Here is a 20,166-nt window from a genome sequence, read left to right as displayed (position 1 = left end):
ATGTGATCAGTAATTAACTATAAACCTGAGTTAGGTAATCGTTTCCATAACAACAAGCTTGTTTAGTGTTATCCAGATAATTATAACCTTAGGGAATCTTATGATCTATATTAATTAATTTGAAACCACTTAAATCAAATCCCAATTTTTACAAAGCAATCGACAAATTTAATAGAACCATGAAATTTGCACATTAAATCAGGCAAGTGTATACGTTTTAGTTTGCTAAAACTAGTTTTCTTATTGTCTATACAAAAAAGCTGTTGATGCAAAATTATATATGTAAGTATATACAGAGTGTTCAAAAAGTGATTTAACCTTACCGAAAATGAGTAAGTTCCATTGAAAATGAGTAAAGTAGACTCTATTGTGCGATTCACGTAATTCAATACGACGTTGCATCATCAAAAACACATATTGTTGTTACGTTTCTTGAGGAATTATAGGGACACTTCGTTCAATTTCGCTATGCAATTCTAGAATCGTGTGAGGATGAGTTTTGTAAGCAGAATCCTTAAGGTATCTCAACAAGAAAACGTCAGAAGGGAATAAATCAGGAGACCGAGGGGGCCACAACCCCTTCGAAATCACTTTTCCATAAAAACACTGATCCAAGAAAGTCATAGTGTTGTTGGTTGTATGAACCATAGCATGGTACTGCCGAAACCACACGTAATCTAGCTGATCTGCAGGTATAGAGTTTACAAATTGTTGCACCATCTGCATGTAACGCTCACTGTTCACTGGGTCATAAAAGAACGTCATGAAGATTCGCCGACGTGACATTGCACACGAAACACCCACTTTTTGTTCGTGCAGCTGATGTGGCTTTTGCGAATTTTGCGTGCTGCTAATTTTTCAGTTTGGTGTACTTCCCTACACCAAATGCGTGAATTCTGTGCGTTCACGTATACCTAAACCTATACTCCCTCTCACTATATTAGGTAGAACCTAATATAGTGGTTTTGGTCATCAGACCAAAACCAGTTCTTCTCCCTCTGGCGTTACAGATGGTATGAACCACTTACAGAAAGATACATGTTTTCCATCGTTTGCAGGTACAACCAACTCCTATTCAACAGGAATTTTGTACGAATGGATCTTTAAACACTTGCGCAATGCCGTGTGGCCACTACCAACGAAAAGACCAGTCTGGCTAGATAGGCGTCTCACAGACTTCTTGGGACTAGCAGAATATGCAGTTTGCATGTGTCGATCAACGTTTCTGGTGTTAGTACTTTCGACCCTTAACGCCCTTAACTTTTTAAGTTGAATATGTAATAGCATCAATACCTCATATATAGAATTAATCTGACAAAGTTTGCTCAAAATCGGTCCTGCAGTTTTGGAGATGTAACGTAAATCATCAGAGGCCAACACCAAACACAGAATACACACGCACGCGCACACACACGTACATATGGTTTCGAAATTTATAGAAAATTGTAACAGTTACATTTAATAGCAGGAAGATTTAGTGGTAAATTTCATACCCACTCGTATTTTGTTAGTTAATTTTCAATAAAATACTGAAAAAAATTTTCAATTATATAATTTTTTTATTTTTATCCAATAAATGATAAAAAGTAGTAATAGATTTCTTAAGTATTTTTAATGAAGTTACATAAGAATTTCTCAGCAACATTTAATGATAGTGTGACTATGTATCAGTAAAAAATTAATAAAAATAATTAGTATAATGGTTAATTTGAAAATAAATACTTATTTAATTTGAATTTATTTGATTTTTCATTAAAAATATTAATTTCTAAAATAATAAACGCGTTTTAAAGTAAAATCAAAGATATATTTCAAAAAAAATTCATAATAGTGCTTTCTTTACTGAAAGGCTAGTAAATTAAACGAACGAACTTATTTTTAACAAGAGTTGTATAGATTTCAAGTTAATTGCCTGTGGTTTTCAAAGTAATGTTAATTAGTTAAGTAATTCTGTGTTTCGATATACATATTTTTTTTTATTTTACAAGCTAATATTTTATTTTACGAATTTGTAAGATTGAAATTTTTACTTGAACTCTTAGCAAAATATATTTTTTTAAATATCGTTGGAATATCAAAATCAAAATAAATATATCTTTGGTTTTAATTGCAGGGAAGCTGGGAAGATTATATGGCCTTGAAAGACAAGAGATTTTGAATCACTTCAACAAAAAGAAGGGTGTAGTTTATTTAGAATGTAAACACGTTTTGAGAAAAATTATTCAAAAAATGCTGAATTACAAATTCCCACACAAATTTGCCTGATTTTAATCAGGTGAATACTGGGATGGGTCTTTTCCCACACGGGTACTAATCACCATAGAGTAGATTTTACACACTTAGAAAATATTTGATCCCAACCTTAAATTAGAACTAGATTCTAAATATATAAAAAAATAAAATAAATAAATAAATAAAATAACAAAAAAATATACTTTGTATATTTTTATTTAAAAATAAGGGGAGAATGGCAAAAATAAGAAAAGGGAAAAGGAAATGGAAAGGGGAAAGGAGAAAAAAATAAAAGGGGAAAAAGAGGAAACAGGAAGAGGGAAAGGGAAATATAGGAAAAATAAGTGGGAGAAGAAAGGGAAACGGAGTGGAAAGGAGAAATTGGGCAAGAGAAAGGTAATTTGGTAAGAATTAAAATGTTAAAAGGAAAAGGGGGAAAAGGAAAGGGAGAAGGGAAAAAGGGAGAAAGGGTAAAAGGGAAAGGTTAAATTTTGTGAAGTTCCGTAATTGTGTTCATTTAACCTATAAAATACATATATACGTGTATATATTTGAGTATATATATATTAAATATATTTATTTTACAAAGATACAGTGAATTAGTTTTTATACCCGTTCATAATAATATATATCAAATATATATATATATATATATATATATATATATATATATATATATATATATATATATATATATATATTTATCTTTGTAAAATAAAGAAACAAATATATTATTTACTTTTCCCTATTGTTTTTTTAACATATATATACGTAAATCTATTGCGCAAAGGTAAGTCGTGTATGGTGATGTGTGATTATGATGTTTTGGTTTAGAGATACATAGCGAGTTATAAATAATAAGACAGGTTCTAACACGTTCCTATTGAGTAGAGTAGAATGAGTTTCCCGATTCGTTACGAAGAAAGGCGAAGGTTGTCGAACGGCAGTCATTGCTAGCAAGACAGTCGAGCAGTTGAATTCGATCTTAGTTGTGTTGTTTTTTTTAATTTAATATCTGTACTTATATTTGTGAAACAAAATTGTTATGAAATGAAGAAAATACTATGGAAATACAGGTATATACAATTTTAATTAGTTATATGATTTTAAAATTGAAAATGTATTGTAATGAATTGAAATGTAATAATGTAATAATGACATCCAGTAAACTATTCAAAGAAAAATGTTTGAGTACTATGTAAGACCTATCGACGTTTATGTTGATTATATGAGATCTTGTACATTATTTTATTGAATGTTATTTAATTTGTTAATTGCATTTACTATCTTTTTAAAAATAATATCCAATGATTTTGTTAAAATATTGTAGTGCAGTTTAACATTGTTATCACAGTCATGCTGTTCTGTTTTATGTTTTTTGTTTTGTTTTTTTTTTAATGAATAAACTTGTGTATTCATATTACGAATATTTAAATTCAGTAAACAGAAAGTGTAGGCTGACACTGTTTGGTGTTTTAATCTTTTTTTGTTTATTCATAATATTGTCTTACATAAATAATCCAGGTAATGATTTTCAATAAATATACTAATAAATTAGCTAAAAAACCTAACCTTAAAATTCTGTACATCTTGTGACAAATTTTATATTTTTAAAAATGAAGTCGTGTTATATTTTTACTGAGGATTTTATTTAAAAAAATAAAAAATATAGGTAAAAATTATTTATATAAGTAGGGGTATCTTTAATGCACGTATGTGCGTAGTTCTCAATTCATATCGCAGGAATCGTTTGCAATATAAAACATTTAGAACTTTTACTATAAAGTATAATGTACTGTTTAAGAAGATTTTTTTTTTTTTTATATATTCCCATTTTCCGTTATTTTTATTATTGTCTACCAACTACATTATGTTTTGTGTGAGGTTCATTAGGCAAAATAATAGTAAAATATTTTTGAAAAATCTTTGATTATTGTTTTATCCCAAAAATATGAATTTTTTATAAGTTTTTATAATTTTTGATAATTACATAATAAAAAACTGAATTAAAAAAAAAACAGTTATGTAAAACTTATTAATAAATCAATTTTTATAATATAGGAAAAATTATTCTATCATTAGTAAAAGGTAATGAGGTAAAACATATCTACCATACAACAACCTTGTATTATTTTTTTTTTTTTTGTTAAAACAGCAACTTTAGTAAGTTTTATCTTACTATACAGATAGTTTAAATTTGAATTTTTGTATTATATTTAAACAAAAATCCCAATATTTCTATATAGAATGTTTAAAAAAATGGTGGGCTGGCTATACTTTTTCGGATTCTACTTGTAAAACTAAACAAAAAATACCCTTAAGAAAAATGGCAATTTCTCCTTCGTTATTTCGCTGTCCGCCATTTTGTTATTTTTATATAAAAATTTATATCTTAAGTTCGGATAGAGGAATCACATTAATATTTGCTAAGCGTATTTATAACAAAGTTTCTAAATTAGAAAAAAATCACGACTCAAATACCTTCGAAAATTACAAAATGGCGGCCATATTTATTTTTCAATCCGTTATATCTCTATAAATATAAGTTGTATCAAAAGGTATGTTTAGTTAAAATATTAAGCCTTTTATTTTGAACAAATTCACATTTCAGTTTTTAAAATCGGTTAACAAATAGTCGAGTTATGGTAGAAAATTTATGTCTGTTTTCATATCCTCATATACGTTCAATTCGATGAAATATTAATTGTTTTTATTTATTGTTAATTCTAGTTCTGTAAATCGGTATCAAATTAAGTAACAATTTTTTCACAATAAAATTTACTATTACATAATAACAAAACAAATGATATTAATTTTTCACGTTTGAATAATTTTACACAGCGACTATTACTGTTGATGATATTAACAGTGTAAAAATAAACCTTCTTTTAACAGGACTGGTGTTCAAAACTATCACAACCAGTTTATCTGGAGCGACTAGAATCCTCGTAGTACCTTCCAAAGTAACCATCGACAAAGATTTTCCCGGAATATATGGACAGGTATTTCTAATGACTATCTTTTGGGTCCTGTCATCCTACCGATTCATTTAAATGGAGAAGAATATCTTGTTCATTTGACCGAAAATCTAACATATTTTTTGGAAGACCTACCTCTACAACTAAGAGGAAATTGTAGTTTCACAACGATGAAGCTCCAGCGCATTTCCGTCAGTTGATATAAGATTTCCTGCGTGAAACTTTCCGTGAAAAATGGAAAGGCCGCGGAGGGCCAGTGCCCTGATCTGATTGATCACCTGACTTAAACTCTCTCGACTTCCACCTGTGAGACCGTTTGAAACATATTGTTTATTTAACCCCGATACTCAACATTGAGGATCTTCAACAAAGGATCCAAAATGGATTTCAAGAAATTAGCAATAATCCCGGAATTTTTTAGCAATTAAGACAATCTCTCAGAAAAAGACAGAAGACTTGTGTAATTTCTAATGGTGGGTACTTTGAGAATCTGTTATAACTTTGAACAACTATTTACTTTTTATTTAAAAAAAAAAAAAAGTACAGCTAATGTTCTACAAAAATTAACCTAAAACTATCACAGGTAGTTGTTTTATTTTTTTAATTATTAGGTCTGTTATTTTGAGATAATTATTACTTAATATGATACTAATTTGCAATATTAGAACTAATAATAAATAAAAACAATTAATATTATATGGAACAGAATGTAAAGTGGAGGACATGAAAACAGACACAAAATTACATCAATTTTCTGCCATAACTCGGCTATTTATTAACCGATTTTAAAAAATTAAATGTCATTTTGTTCAAAATAAAAGGTTTAATATTTTAGCAACAACATACATTTTTGATAAAACTTATTTTTATGGAAATATAACGGATTGAGAAATAAACATGACCGCCATTCTGTAATTTTCAAGTCCTGATTTTTTTGCTAATTTTAAAACTTTTTTACAAAGACGCTTACCAAATATTAATGTGATTCCTCTATCCGAACTTAAGATATACATTTTTTTATAAAGGTAACAAAATGGCGGGCAGGGGAAGAACGAAGGAGAAATAGTAATTTTTCCTAAGTTATAATAGTTTCCTAAGTTAATAGGTTTTTTGTTGTTTAGTTTTACAAGTAGAATCCGAAAAAGTACAGCCAGCTCATCATTTTAGAAACCCTGTATAATAATAATCTTTAAAAAGTATTAACATATTTTAACAACTGGTAGACCAATATGAACAATTCTTTTAGAGATATTTTTACTTCTGAACTTTGAAAATAGTTTTATGTGTAAATCTATACAAATAGCTTTTCATCATTAGGATAGTAATAAAGTAGAGAGAATTTCGTATTTCATAGAATTATTTTTCGTATCATAATAAATTTCAATAGGTACTAAATATATTTCTGTAAGAAATATATAATTATTCAGGGAGAAATTAGTTACCCGGTGAAATTTAGAAAACAAAATATACTAGTTATTTAAAATATGTTTAATAATAATTATTCGTAGTATCTGATTAAACTAGAATAAGCTTTTCTCGAAATATCAGCAAAATTAAAATTTTATTGAAAGTTCTCTTATAATCTACAAGGAGTTTTATAAATATGCGATTGACGGAATTTTTCACAATCAGTACTACCTTATAGATAATTCAATTGTGAATTATAACATAATTATTTATAAAATACATAGTAATTCCAAATTGTACGGCAGTCTCTCAGGAAATAATTCCATAGGCAGAAATAAGAAAAAAAGTTCATATAAACATAGGTCAGAAAAAGGTTCGATAGCAAGTTTCGACTATAAGCCTTGTTTACTGCTCCCACTTCTATTTAGTTTTTCTTTTATCGATAAGGTTTCTATCTGTTTTCATATTTACATTATATTGTTTAAACATAGATGAAAATTGTTATGTTTAATATCGTATCACTTTTCCGACCCGGTTGGTGTGATTTGTTCTTTATTAAATTTTAACTTCTAAAATTTGTGTTTAACATTAACAGATATTATTTACATAAGTTTTCTCAGAATTAAATTATCTATAAAGTTAACTAGAAATTTTTCTTTGTTTATCGGTAAATTAAGTATCGTTTATTTCAAACCAAAAAAAAAGGGTATTTTCGATAAAACTTTTTCGCGTATTACCCCGTTTGTTTTTTTTTAAACATAAACGAAATAGAGGTCTTGTGTCACGTTTTTTCCCCTCGATTTTTTCCCCAAAAATTATAGTACGGTTTAATTTCACAGACGGAGAAGAAAGGAGGAGAAATGTTTTGTGAGCCGAATCTCGTTAACGAACTGTTTTCACCCCTATGTTTATATGAACTTTTTTTCTTATTTTTGACTATAGAATCATATTCAGTGAGATTGCCTCAACTGGCATCAATCTGTATTTATTAATAAATATTGATATACTTAGTTAAATTATATTTAATTTTTATATTTATTTATTTATCGACCATTATTTTACCAAGGTGTAAAACCTTTAACACCTTGGTAAAGGTGTAAAGTATGACCTTTACGCGATGTCCGTTTGGGCATATAGGTTGGAAAGAAATCGAACACTTATTCAAAATTTAAGGAGTGCCCAGTGCAGAGCCTTAATTGTATGCACTGGTGTTTTTAAAACAACCTTCTAAGAGGCTACCACCGTATTGGGAAAGGCTCTCCTAATCGATTTAGTAGTGAAAGTTCGGGCGGCCACGTGGAAGTTACGAAGGCAGGGAGGTCGAGGTATTTAGGATGCGGTTTCGGGCCGGGCCTGAACCGCAGCGTAACGGTGATTTCAACGCACCGGTTCTAAATTTCGAACAGTTGCCCTTCTCCCGCCTGCGTAGGAGGTTTTACAATCTCGCGATGGAAGCACGGCAGTGAGAATGGCACGCCACGACTAAGGGAAATTGTATAAAACAGTCTCTTCGAACAAAGTGGCAAGGGGATTACGGTTGACAACAAACTCTTTAGGCGCATTAAGGATTTTGAGTTGCCACGGGAATCCTCATGCAGGAAAGCTCGTCGTGAGGAAGTGGTTCTCTGCCGATTGCGGATAGGACATACGAGAGATACTCACGGTTATATAATGCCGGCAGCAAACAATTCACCAATATGCAAACAATGCAACTGCCCCTTGACAGTACGTCACATTCTTGTGGATTGTGTGTGTTATGCGGTCTTGCGTGTTCCTGGGCAATTTAAATTGCCCAGGAACATTCGTCAAATGCTGGGCAATAATAGGGAAGTTTTGGACCGGGTGTTTTTATATCTTAGATGTATTAATATTTTACATATGTTTTAATAGTGGTGTTCTTTTTTTTTATTGTTATGTGTTTGATTATTAATTATATTTTCGTCTGTTATCCGAGAAAGAGCCTTTTACACTACTCTCGGAGTTTGTTAAATTTATTTCAATTTTATTTTGTTTTTATATATATTTATATAGTTTTGATTTATTTTAAAGTTTTTTATGTATGATAGTAGTTATATTTATTTTAGCGATATTAGTTTTAAGTTTTACGTTTTTAACCTGGGTTTAGTTCTTTAGTTTTCCCGTTATCCAAATTGGGGCCCTTTACACCCCTGTTTGAATTTGTTAAATTCTTTTTACTTTTTAGTTTCATTTTACGGTTTTAATTGTACGCTTATTTCTAATTTAAGTTTTAAGACTGTGATACTAGTTTTATTTAAGTCTCTTTTAAAATATAAAATTTAGCTGTAATATTAGTTGTAAGGTTTTTGTTTTAATTTTTTAGTTTTAAAGTTATAGTTTTTTAGCAATTTATTTTTTTTGTTGTATTTCTCAATAAAATTTTATATCCGGGCTATGATAACGCCATGGTGTTTTTCGCCCACAAAAAAAAATAAATAGATAACTACTGAGAGAAGGTCCTTGTATACATTTTTACAGGATCTGGGAGGATGGTATGCCTCTCCTTCGTTTTTAAGGGGAACGGGAGCCCGTGTGCTCTCCAACCATGTAAATTAAAACCAATATTTGTTTCAGTTCTACCTGGCATCTGATGAGCTGCGCGTCTGCGGGGAGGTCCAGTCGAACGAACACATGATGTTCGACTGCCCAGCTCTTCAGGTGGGGGGGGGGGGGCAGAACTCAGGCCACCCTGGAACTTAGAGGTCAAGGGGAAAATTACCGATTAGAATAATAGATTTATTTACTTGTTTATTGAAGTTATGTAAGTAAATAATTGTTTTACCTTCTTCTTGTCTTTGTATGCCATACAAAAATACATAAAAAATCTATCCCTTAAGTTAGGGCTTTGTTTTTTTACTGGGTAACAGTTATACTTTGTAAGACATTTTAACAAACGTATTTTACAACAAACATCGACAACGTATTTTAAAAGACTTAACAAATGAACTCATTTTAAACTGACGTTACAATTTATAAGATTTTCGTAGATTGTAATAGAAAACCATTTATTTACTTAAACAAGATGAATTTAAAAAAAAAAAAACAAAAGTAAATAAAATAAACTAGAAGGACAAAATTTCCGCTCTTATTTTGTAAATTTCATAAACTTTACCCAAAAATTTAAAGCAGATTAAATTTTAGGTTTACAATTACACCAAAAAATGTTATGAAATTAAAATTTCAAATTCGAGATCTTTCCCAATTTTTCAGAAGCAGTGTTTTTTATTTACGCGCTGTTAATGAATGTTTTCTTCCTTGTACGAAGTAAAAAAGTATTGTAATCGCGAATAATTTGAGTTTTCAGATTTTAACGGACATATCCATTTTGACCATCTCTGAATCCATTTTGACTACTTTCGACGTGAATTCTGTACGTACGTACGTACAAATGCATGTACTTACATATCTCGCATAACTCAAAAACGATTAGCCGTAGGATGTTGAATTTTAGATTTAGGACTGTTGTAACATCTAGTCGAGCACCTCCCTCTTTCCCGACTGGAATAAAAGTGTCCTAAAAAGCCCAAAATAAAAAAAAATGGATTTTGGTATTTTTCTTAACTGCAGTAATAAGCTCTTAAACGGAAGAGCTTTTTAACAGTGTATCAAAAGCATTTCAAACAGTGTATCAGTAATTGTACTTTTTCGTTGGTTCCAGATTTGTAGCCAAATAAAATTTTAATTAATGAGATATTTAGATCTTACAAGGGGAAGGCACGTCGGTTGGAATCCGACTTCATTTCCCTTTCTTTTTTTTTTTTTTAATTTAAGTATATTGATTTATTAATAATTATTAACCTCTGATTAAACAAAAAAAACTTTTTGAATCAAAAATTATTAGTGAAATAAGCTTTTATGTACTTTTCGTTTTAATTAAAAAATATTTGCAGAGGTAAAAACTCTTACCTTAAGCATAAAGTATGAAAAATTAACTTTTAATATATCTTATTATAAAAATTAAGTACTAGGCTGCTGCTTATTTCTTAGTATTTAATTAACTTTTTATTATTAAATTTATTAATTAAGTTCACATAGATGTGCCTTATTTGCTAACATAAATTGATTTATTTTAAATTACAGGTTGAAATCATTTTAAAATGTTAAGAGTTCCAAAAAATTCCAGTTTGGATTATTTTTAAAGATTCATTGTTACTTTTTAATAAAAAGATAATTTTTAGTTATGAAGAGGGTGATAAGAAAGGTACCATTCCTTCTATTTTTAATTAATTAACCCATTCATTGTGCCGGTTAATTAATTCACTTTTTTTAAAATGAAATAATTACTAAAAACTACACTTTAAAATATTTTATTATAAAGTTGTATAACCATTACATCAACGCTGGTCAAGAAGTTGAGAGTTCTAAGGTTCAAATTCTAGTGAAGACAATTACTTTTATACGGATTCAAATACTAGATCGTGGATACCGGTCGGTGTTCTTTAGTGGTTGGGTTTCAATTAATCACACATCTCAGGAATGGTCGACCTTAGACTGTACAAGACTACACTTCATTTACGTTCATACATATCATTCTCATTCATCCTCTTAAGTAATATCTTGTGGGGTTCCGGAGGCTAAACAGAAAAAGAGTGTTGTTGTTTTAAAAGTAGAAAAACAGCTAAAAATATAGGATATTACATTTCTTCATTTGTGAAATGAATTGAATAATAAAATTATTAGATTAAAAGTTTCATTTGTGTGCTAGTATAAGTAAATGAAAAAATAATATTAACAAAAAATAATAAAAAAATAAACTGTAACACAAGTAAATCCTTTGTGCTTTCTTACCGAGATTCAAAATCTCTGTTTTTGGAAATTTAAGCTAAGGGTTCTGTTAAGGGTATAAAATCTAGCACAGCGGAATATCAGGTAGTTCGGTTTTTCTTCAATAAATAATACATAATCAGTTTGGATAAATTTATTATTTAAGGATAAGGGGTTAATACATAGTTACTTTTAAAACGTAAGACTTTTATTAACATTTTATTGTTTCATCGAAGCGTCTTTTTATAATATACATAATTTTTTTCTTAAATGAACCATAATAATGTTGGGAATGGTTTTAAATCCTTTTCAGGCTGCTAGTGGCTTTACGTCCACAAACATAACGGTATGAAATCTATAAAGATTGTCATAACTTTTGCTAAATCAATCTAATGATTTGATTTGTTTTAGGTTTTATTTTTCAATATGATGATATGACAGAATCTTATATGTCAAAATTTGTCTCGCATAAATGTTTATTTTTTTAAGTAAATGGCTTAAAATATTGTAATTTTAACTTTTTAACTGTTTTTAACAATTTTTTTGGGTATAATGAAACCTAGAACATTAGAAATGAGTTGAATGTGTTCTAAATTTTAAAGTTTAAGTAATTAATTTAGAAAGTTTATTATTTTTTTAAGAAAATCTATATATAAATAAAATATATAATAAATACATATAATTTCTAATAAATAAATAAATATATATATATATATATATATATATAAGTTAGTTCGTTAGAGTAATTATTATAAGAGTTTTTATTTAACACTGGCGAAAGGGTTAAATTTCGAAGCCATTATCTGGTATAGATTTGTAAAATTACTCCAACATCCCGATATTTTTCTAACTTAATACCTCCCTAAGCAACGGTATTATGGCCTACACGAAATATGGATTTACATTATATATCAGAATAATCCATTATTATCGCTTCCGCGGTCCATTACAACTACATGCTCATTGTTGGCATTATTTTAACACATTCATTTAGTGACTGATGATGTAGAGGCGAGTGAGTCGTTTGCCTTTGGTATTATCTTAAGTTACGTTTTGAAATTTTTTTAAAACCTACTGGAAATATATCAAATTTGTCCTAATTATTTGTTTTTAGTATTAATTTCTTGAAAAATATCATTTATGATTTAATAATCTTCAAGCATTGGATAGGCAATCAAAATTTATCGGTAGACGTTTGGATTTTATTGCTTTAGTAGTAATTACAAAAGAACTTGCTTTTTAATAATTATTATATTTTACGAAGTAATTAATTAAATAAAAAAAAATAAAAATAATTTTATACTTTTTCAAGCTTGTTATTTTTTTTTTTACATAATTAGTATTATTTGTAAATTACTTTAAAAAAAATTTAAGGAAAGTCATACGTAAAAATTACCTTGTCATGTTTACCACTTATAACGTAGTACACATGAGTTTCTCCGAAAATATTTCAAATTACCATAACTTTTTTAAAACAACTTAAAGGATTTACTTCCATGTACAAAGTAAAGGAAATATTGTGATCGCGAAAAATTACGGTTGTCAGAAATATCCATTTTGACCATCCCTGAATTCATTTTGACTAGTTTCGTCGTGACGTCTATACGTACGTATGTACTTATCTTGCACAATTTTAAAACAATTAGCCATAAGATTATAAAATTTTGAATTTAGGACTGTTGTAACATCTAGTTGTGCCAATATCTAGTCGATTCCAATCAAAAGGGGAGGTACTTTTGACTGGAATCGACTGGACCAAAAGTGTTCAGAAAAGCTCAAAATCCAAAAAAAATTGTATTTTGGACTTTTTCTTACTGCAGTAATAAGCCCTCATTGAGAGATTTTCAACGATATATCATAAGTGGTACTTATTTTCACTGGTTCCAGAGTTATAGCCAAATAAAATTTTAATTAATGAAATTTTTGGATCTTAAGGGAAAGCACATCGGTTCAAATCTGACTTCATCTCCTTCTTTTTAAAATAAAATATATTGATTTACTAATAATTATTAACATCTCATTGTAAAAATATGTTTATGATGAATAATAATTCAGTAATAATAAAAAAAAGAATATGAAAAAATACCAGAAGTTATTTTTTTTTTTGTCTTCTGTCATTTGACTGGTTTGATGCAGCTCTCCAAGATTCCCTATCTAGTGCTAGTCGTTTCATTTCAGTATACCCTCTACATCCTACATCCCTAACAATTTGTTTTACATATTCCAAACGTTGCCTGCCTACACAATTTTTCCCTTCTACCTCTCCTTCCAATATTAAAGCGACTATTCCAGGATGCCTTAGTATGTGGCCTATAAGTGTCTCTTCTTTTAACTATATTTTTCCAAATGCTTCTTTCTTCATCTATTTGCCCCAATACCTCTTCATTTGTCACTTTATCCACCCATCTGATTTTTAACATTCTCCTATAGCACCACATTTCAAAAGCTTCTAATCTTTTCTTCTCAGATATTCCGATCGTCCAAGTTTCACTTCCATATAAAGCGACACTCCAAACATACACTTTCAAAAATTTTTTCCTGACATTTAAATTAATTTTTGATGTAAACAAATTAAATTTTTTACTGAAGGCTCGTTTAGCTTGTGCTATTCGGCATTTTATATCGCTCCTGCTTCGTCCATCTTTAGTAATTCTACTTCCCAAATAACAAAATTCTTCTACCTCCATAATCTTTTCTCCTCCTATTTTATAGGAGGAGAAAAGGAGAAATAACAAAGATGGACCACATTCAGTGGTCCATCTTTGTTATTTCTACTACATTTCTTTACTTTCGTTTTGTTCTTGTTTATTTTAATGCTGTAGTTCTTGCGTAGGACTTCATCCATGCCGTTCATTGTTTCTTCTAAATCCTTTTTACTCTCGGCTAGAATTGTTACATCATCAGCAAATCGTATCATGTTTATCTTTTCACCTTGTACTGCTACTCCGAATCTAAATTGTTCTTTAACATCATTAACTGCTAGTTCCATGTAAAGATTAAAAAGTAACGGAGATAGGAAACATCCTTGTCGGACTCCCTTTCTTATTACGGTTTCTTTCTTATGTTCTTCAATTGTTACTGTTGCTGTTTGGTTCCTGTACATGTTAGCAATTGTTCTTCTATCTCTGCATTTGAACCCTAATTTTTTTTAAAATGCTGAACATTTTCTTCCAGACTACGTTATCGAATGCCTTTTCTAGGTCTATAAACGTCAAGTATGTTGGTTTGTTTTTCTTTTCTCAGAAGTTATTAATGAAATAAAATTTTATTTACTTTCATTTAAAAAAATGTGTAAATGTAATTTAATAGGCGTACAAGAAAGTCTTGTGTTGTCCACATCAGATTTTTTTATGTTGTATTTTTATATATACGTATATATATATATATATATATATATATATGTATCTATATGTATCTGTATATATATATATATATATATATATATATATATATATATATATATATATAATAAAATATATTTATATATTTGTATTTTATAAAATTTATTAATATTTTTATTTTTACAAACAGTTTTTCTTATCGTTCCTAAATATTTTCCCAAGATAAACATTAATATTGTAACCCTTTAAAAAAATACCATTTCGACTTTTAGCAAAATAGGAATTTTTTCCCATTTCAGCAGTAGACAGAGATTCGTAATTCAATTTAATAGTGAAATATAAAAATAAATAAAAAAAAGAAACAAAATTTATATATAAATGAGAGGAAATCTCAACCATCTGGTAGAAATAAATGCAGTCATTTCACTTATATGAAAAATGCGGTACAGATGTTTCCCTGTGTGTTATTGTGAATTGCACTCCTTCCGGCAAAGAAACACAATAAAATTTTTCATTTCGCATCCAAATTAAACTGATAAAACATAATAACGCTATTAGATTCAACAGCATTCAATGTACTGGAATGGAGTACAATGTACGGGGACTCTTTGACGGTAGGATTGCATAGCTACATCTGGTTGCAGAAGAGATTCCGAGAATGAGGAATGCGGCCCTTAAAGAATACTGTGCGGTGACGTCATGATAGTTATTGTTAATACTTTTTTAAAAAAATTCCTCACTGACCCTAACTTATATTTGTTCATTCAATATCTTCCTTTTCGCTACACACACACACACACACACACACACCCACACAAACACGCGCGCGCAGCGTACACACACTCACAAATACATGCAACCGTGTGATGATACGTCTACATTCTTAGTTTTTTAACATCATTTCTCTTTTTGTAACTGTTTTAAAGTCATTTTTATATTAATTTATTTGTAAAATCCTTTCTTTTTTTGTTTTTTTTACAAAAAAAAATGTTTTCTGTTTACAATTAAAGGTAAAAAAGAAAGGATGGAGAAGGGAAAGTCGGGAAATAGGGAAACACATTCAGAATACATATTTTTTTAGTGTTCTTCGGCTAAAGGCTCTTCATCGTCGTCTCACTATCATACTCTTCTGCGCTGTCACTATCTTCATCATTAATTTGTATAACAAAATTTTCGATTAAGTTTTCAGTCTGTCATTTTTCCAGTATTCACTTTCCACATTCTCTACCTTTTCACAGAAAATTCCCCTATCTTCTTTCGAAATGGATAAAATTGCTTCACGTGTTTTAGTTATCAGAGTAGTTATATTCAGATTTCCATTGAAATTTTCATTTCTTATTAATCTTTTTATTTTAGTCCAAATAAATTCTATTGGATTTAATTCACACATATACGACAGCGCTGTGTGACCTTTTCATTTGAGAATTTCATCTACACGGTAGGTCTTCTCTTTTTTGTCGCGTTCAATTAATGACGATAATTCTAATTTCCTCAAGTTTGCATTGAATGGAATATTATTGCTAGCCAACCAGTTCTTAATTTCATTTTTTATCGCGTATTTTATGGGTGCCTTGCTAAGCTGGACGGTATAATAAGACGCGTTGTCTAGAACAATGTCACAATTGTTTGGCAGGTTAGGTATTAATTTTTCTAGCAACTACTTTTCAAAATTCTCAGCATTCATCTGGCCTTGATAATTTCAAAACGCTTTTCCTGTCTGAAAAACCAGTTATGCTCGGGGTTATGTAGTTATTTTTTGTGCCAGCGTGAACAAAAATTAGTCTGTTTGCTATAATATGATTTGCAGTTATTCGTGGCCATAATTACAATATCTTTAACTTTTGTTCACCACAGTAATCTAATCTAAGGGAAGTTATTGATTGAACAAATTTAAGTTAGGGGCAGTGAGGAATGTTTTTAGAAAAGTATTAACAACAACTATCATGACGTCATCCACACGTTACTCGTAAAAACCGCATTCTTCATCCTCAGAATTTCTTCTTCAATCGACAATAATCTAAGCAGTCTGACTACACATGGATTTTAATAAAGTCGGCAAAACTTTTAACCGATATAAACAACAACTGCATATTTTAAAGTAACGTAGAATTACAGCTAGTTCCATTGTAGCAAGTATGAGCAATTAAATTTTTTATCTTTCTTGATTATTATTAATATTATTATTTTTTTAAACTTTAAATCTTAACTAAATTTATCTAAAACGTATCAAAGACGATTCATATTTCTGTTAAGAAGAAATTTGTACGTATTACTTTTGTTGCTTATATAACTCCAAATTCAGATCCTATTTGCTTTTGGAGGAATGCTGAAAACCAAAAGTTTCTTTTAGATGATATTATTTTTAATATTCATTCTAAAACTCAAATCTAAAGAGATTTTCGGGTTTTTTTTTACTATTCCTTGTTTATATTTTTTAAATTATCAAATTACTAAATTCATGAATAAAATTTGAATAGAATTATTTATGATTTTGGGTTTAAGGTTTTTTTTTATTTCAAAACAGATGAAAAATTAGGAATTCCAATAAATTATAGTTGAACATTTTGAAAAATATTAAATATTATTTTAAACAAGTATAAAATACTTTGTTTTCTGTTTATTATTTAGAATGTGTATGTGATCGTTTGTGTGTGTGTGTGTGTAATGACCACGCCGAATAATAAACAATCCAACAGTAGACATTGAATAAACAATATACTAATTGACGAACAAATGGTACGAAAAAACTTTAAAATACAAACAGCTGTTATCGTTTCACGCAATCACAGTAGAGTTACATTAGTTTTTTATTTATTTATTTTTTTTTAACCTCTTGGACTACGGTTAGGTATTACTTAAGAGGATGAAATGAGTGATTTGTAGCGTGTGTGAAAATGCCATGCCTGACCGGAATTCAAACCTGGTACCTACGGATAAAAGGACGAGAGGCTACCACTCGCGCCACGGAGGCTAGCGAGTAGATTTACATTTAAAATATCTAAATCAAGAAAACTTCTAATTCGAGCTAACGGTAATCTTTCCTTTGTACCCCCCCCCCCCTACCAAAAAAACAAGCGTTTGCAGGTTTCTCACCTTTTCTTTTCCTGTTTAGCCTCCGGTAATTACCGTTCACATAATACTTCAGAGGATGATTGAGGATGATATGTATGAGTGTAAATGAAGTGTAGTCTTGTACAGTCTCAGGTAGACCATCCCTGAGATGTGCGGTTAATTGAAACCCAACAATCAAATAACACCGATATCCACGATCTAGTATTCGAATCCGTGTAAAAATAACTGACTTTACCCAGGACTTGAACGCTGGAACTCTCGACTTCTAAATCAGCTGATTAGGAAGACAACGTCCACCACTAGACTAAACCGGTGGGTTGGAGGTCTTTCACCTGGAAATATTGCTATTAAGAATAACCAAGTTGGAAAAATAACCCAATATATTTATTTTACAAATATAATTTTTAAAAAACTGTTTTGTTAATATACTATTTATCATTGTATACAAATGTTTGTAAAATTTTAATCTTTTTTCTTCAAAAGATGATCAGTTCATTCCCAGTTTTTGTAAAGATTTTCTCCTTTTAAAAGTTTATAGATTTCTTTCTCTAGAAAGGAACCATGAATTTTTCTTATTACTTTTCTTTCCATTTTTCCAATTTTTTTATCGACAGATCTAAGCATTCAGATCTACAGTAAACTACTGGTAAAATTACTGGCATAGTGTCTAAATTCAGTATTTCTTTATATTGATTTTTATTATAAATTTTGGCTGTTGCATGAGAGGCTTTTTCCATTTTTTATACTCTTGCTTTCATGATTTCTACTTCTAGAATATTAGGAGGGATTACTTCTTCAAGGTATTTTAAATTATATATTATTTTAATTTGTTTGTTAGGTAATCAATTATTTTTTAATCCTGCATAATTTTTAACGTAAAAACGCCATTTGATCAAAGAGGTAAAATGAGATCAAAATTTTTTCACTGAATATTTTAATCGGAAAAGTTATACAAGGGTTTGCTAGCTTTTTTTATAAATAGTTTATATATATATATATATATATATATATATATAATATATTTAATATTTCATAAATCAATAACTACAAAAAGTCATATGTGTTTTTGTGTAGTTTGTATGAGCTTATTTATTTGTACATAAAATATCTGAAACTATGTAATTTTTAAAAATATTTTTATAAGGGGTTATCTTATAATATAAATTAATATAAAAATAAATTAGATAAATATTATAAAGTTATTCAGTCGTATGACATGTGAAAATATTATTTTGAATTTATTTTTACGATTACTGTATGAATTAAAGAAGAAAAATTAATAAAATATAACAAAATTGATATTCTGAATAACAAAATTTATACATTTAGCCTTTATACGATAAATAATTGATATAAATTATCAAATATTTCTTATCGTTAAAAAAATTACAGTTTGTTTATAATTAATTCCGGATTGTTGGAATTCTATCAGCAAATCATTTATTATTCATTTAAAATATGCTCTTATTCGGTTGATTAGTGTATAAAGAAATTAGTTTTAATTCGCTCGCGTATTAAATTGCTAAGCTATTCATTTACGTGTTACTTATTCTTTATTTTTATTACTATAATTTTTCATTACCTTTGAAGTTTTGATATGTAATTGTGCGAGTGACTTTCAGATTGTTAACAGTACTTAGTGAAAAACTTACTAATAACTATCCTATTTACTGCTTGGATATCTCCTAGAACCTTCAGAACAAGATTGTATTTGCATAAATGAACTGTTTATCGTTTCAAGATAGTAAGGTATGAATAGTATTTTTTATTATTAAGAAAATATAATATCAACTATGTTTTATTATAGATTAGCATAGAATTCCAGAAGTCAGTATATTATAACATCTTCTTTTCATGTTTAGCCTCCGAGGATTACCGTTCAGGTATTACTTCAGAGGATAATGAGGATGATATGAATGAGTAAATAAAGTGCAGTCTTATAAAACCTCAGTTTGATCATTCCTGAAGTGTGTGGTTAATTGGAACCCAACCACCAAAGAACACCGTTATTCACGATCTAGTATTCAAATATATATATATATATATATATATATAATTATAAAAATAACTGCCTTTACTAGGACTTGAATGCTATAATTCTCGACTTGCAAATCAGCTGATTTGGGAAGACGCGTTCACCACTAGACCAACCCGGTGAGTTTATATAAAGTTTTTTTTTGTTTTTTTTCCCCTACTCACCCCGACCGGATATCCATTTAAGTATACTCAGTCGGGGAGAGTGTCCTTCTACTCAAAGGGGGCGTCCCCCACCCACCGGCTTTACATCCGGCACGGCAGGTTGGCCCCCCCGGTCTTGGATCTTTTGTTTTATTTTTTGCCTGCCTCTAATTCCC

The 20,166-nt window shown here is 29.3% G+C and overlaps 1 protein-coding gene across 1 annotated transcript in view; it reads left to right on the top strand.

Moving 5' to 3' along the window:
• The first annotated feature begins 19,310 nt into the window (after positions 1 to 19,310).
• The window catches only part of LOC142331395 (RYamide receptor-like), a 989,745-nt gene continuing 988,889 nt past the window's right edge, over positions 19,311 to 20,166 (top strand). Inside the window, exon 1 of the mRNA XM_075377276.1 lies at positions 19,311 to 19,561. The gene's annotated coding sequence lies outside the window, so the exon portion shown is untranslated. The remainder of the gene's footprint in view (positions 19,562 to 20,166) is intronic.

The sequence above is a fragment of the Lycorma delicatula genome, chromosome 10 (genome assembly GCF_047948215.1).
Source record: "Lycorma delicatula isolate Av1 chromosome 10, ASM4794821v1, whole genome shotgun sequence".
Taxonomy (NCBI): Eukaryota; Metazoa; Arthropoda; class Insecta; order Hemiptera; family Fulgoridae; genus Lycorma; species Lycorma delicatula.
This window is presented reverse-complemented; position numbering and strand designations above follow the sequence as displayed.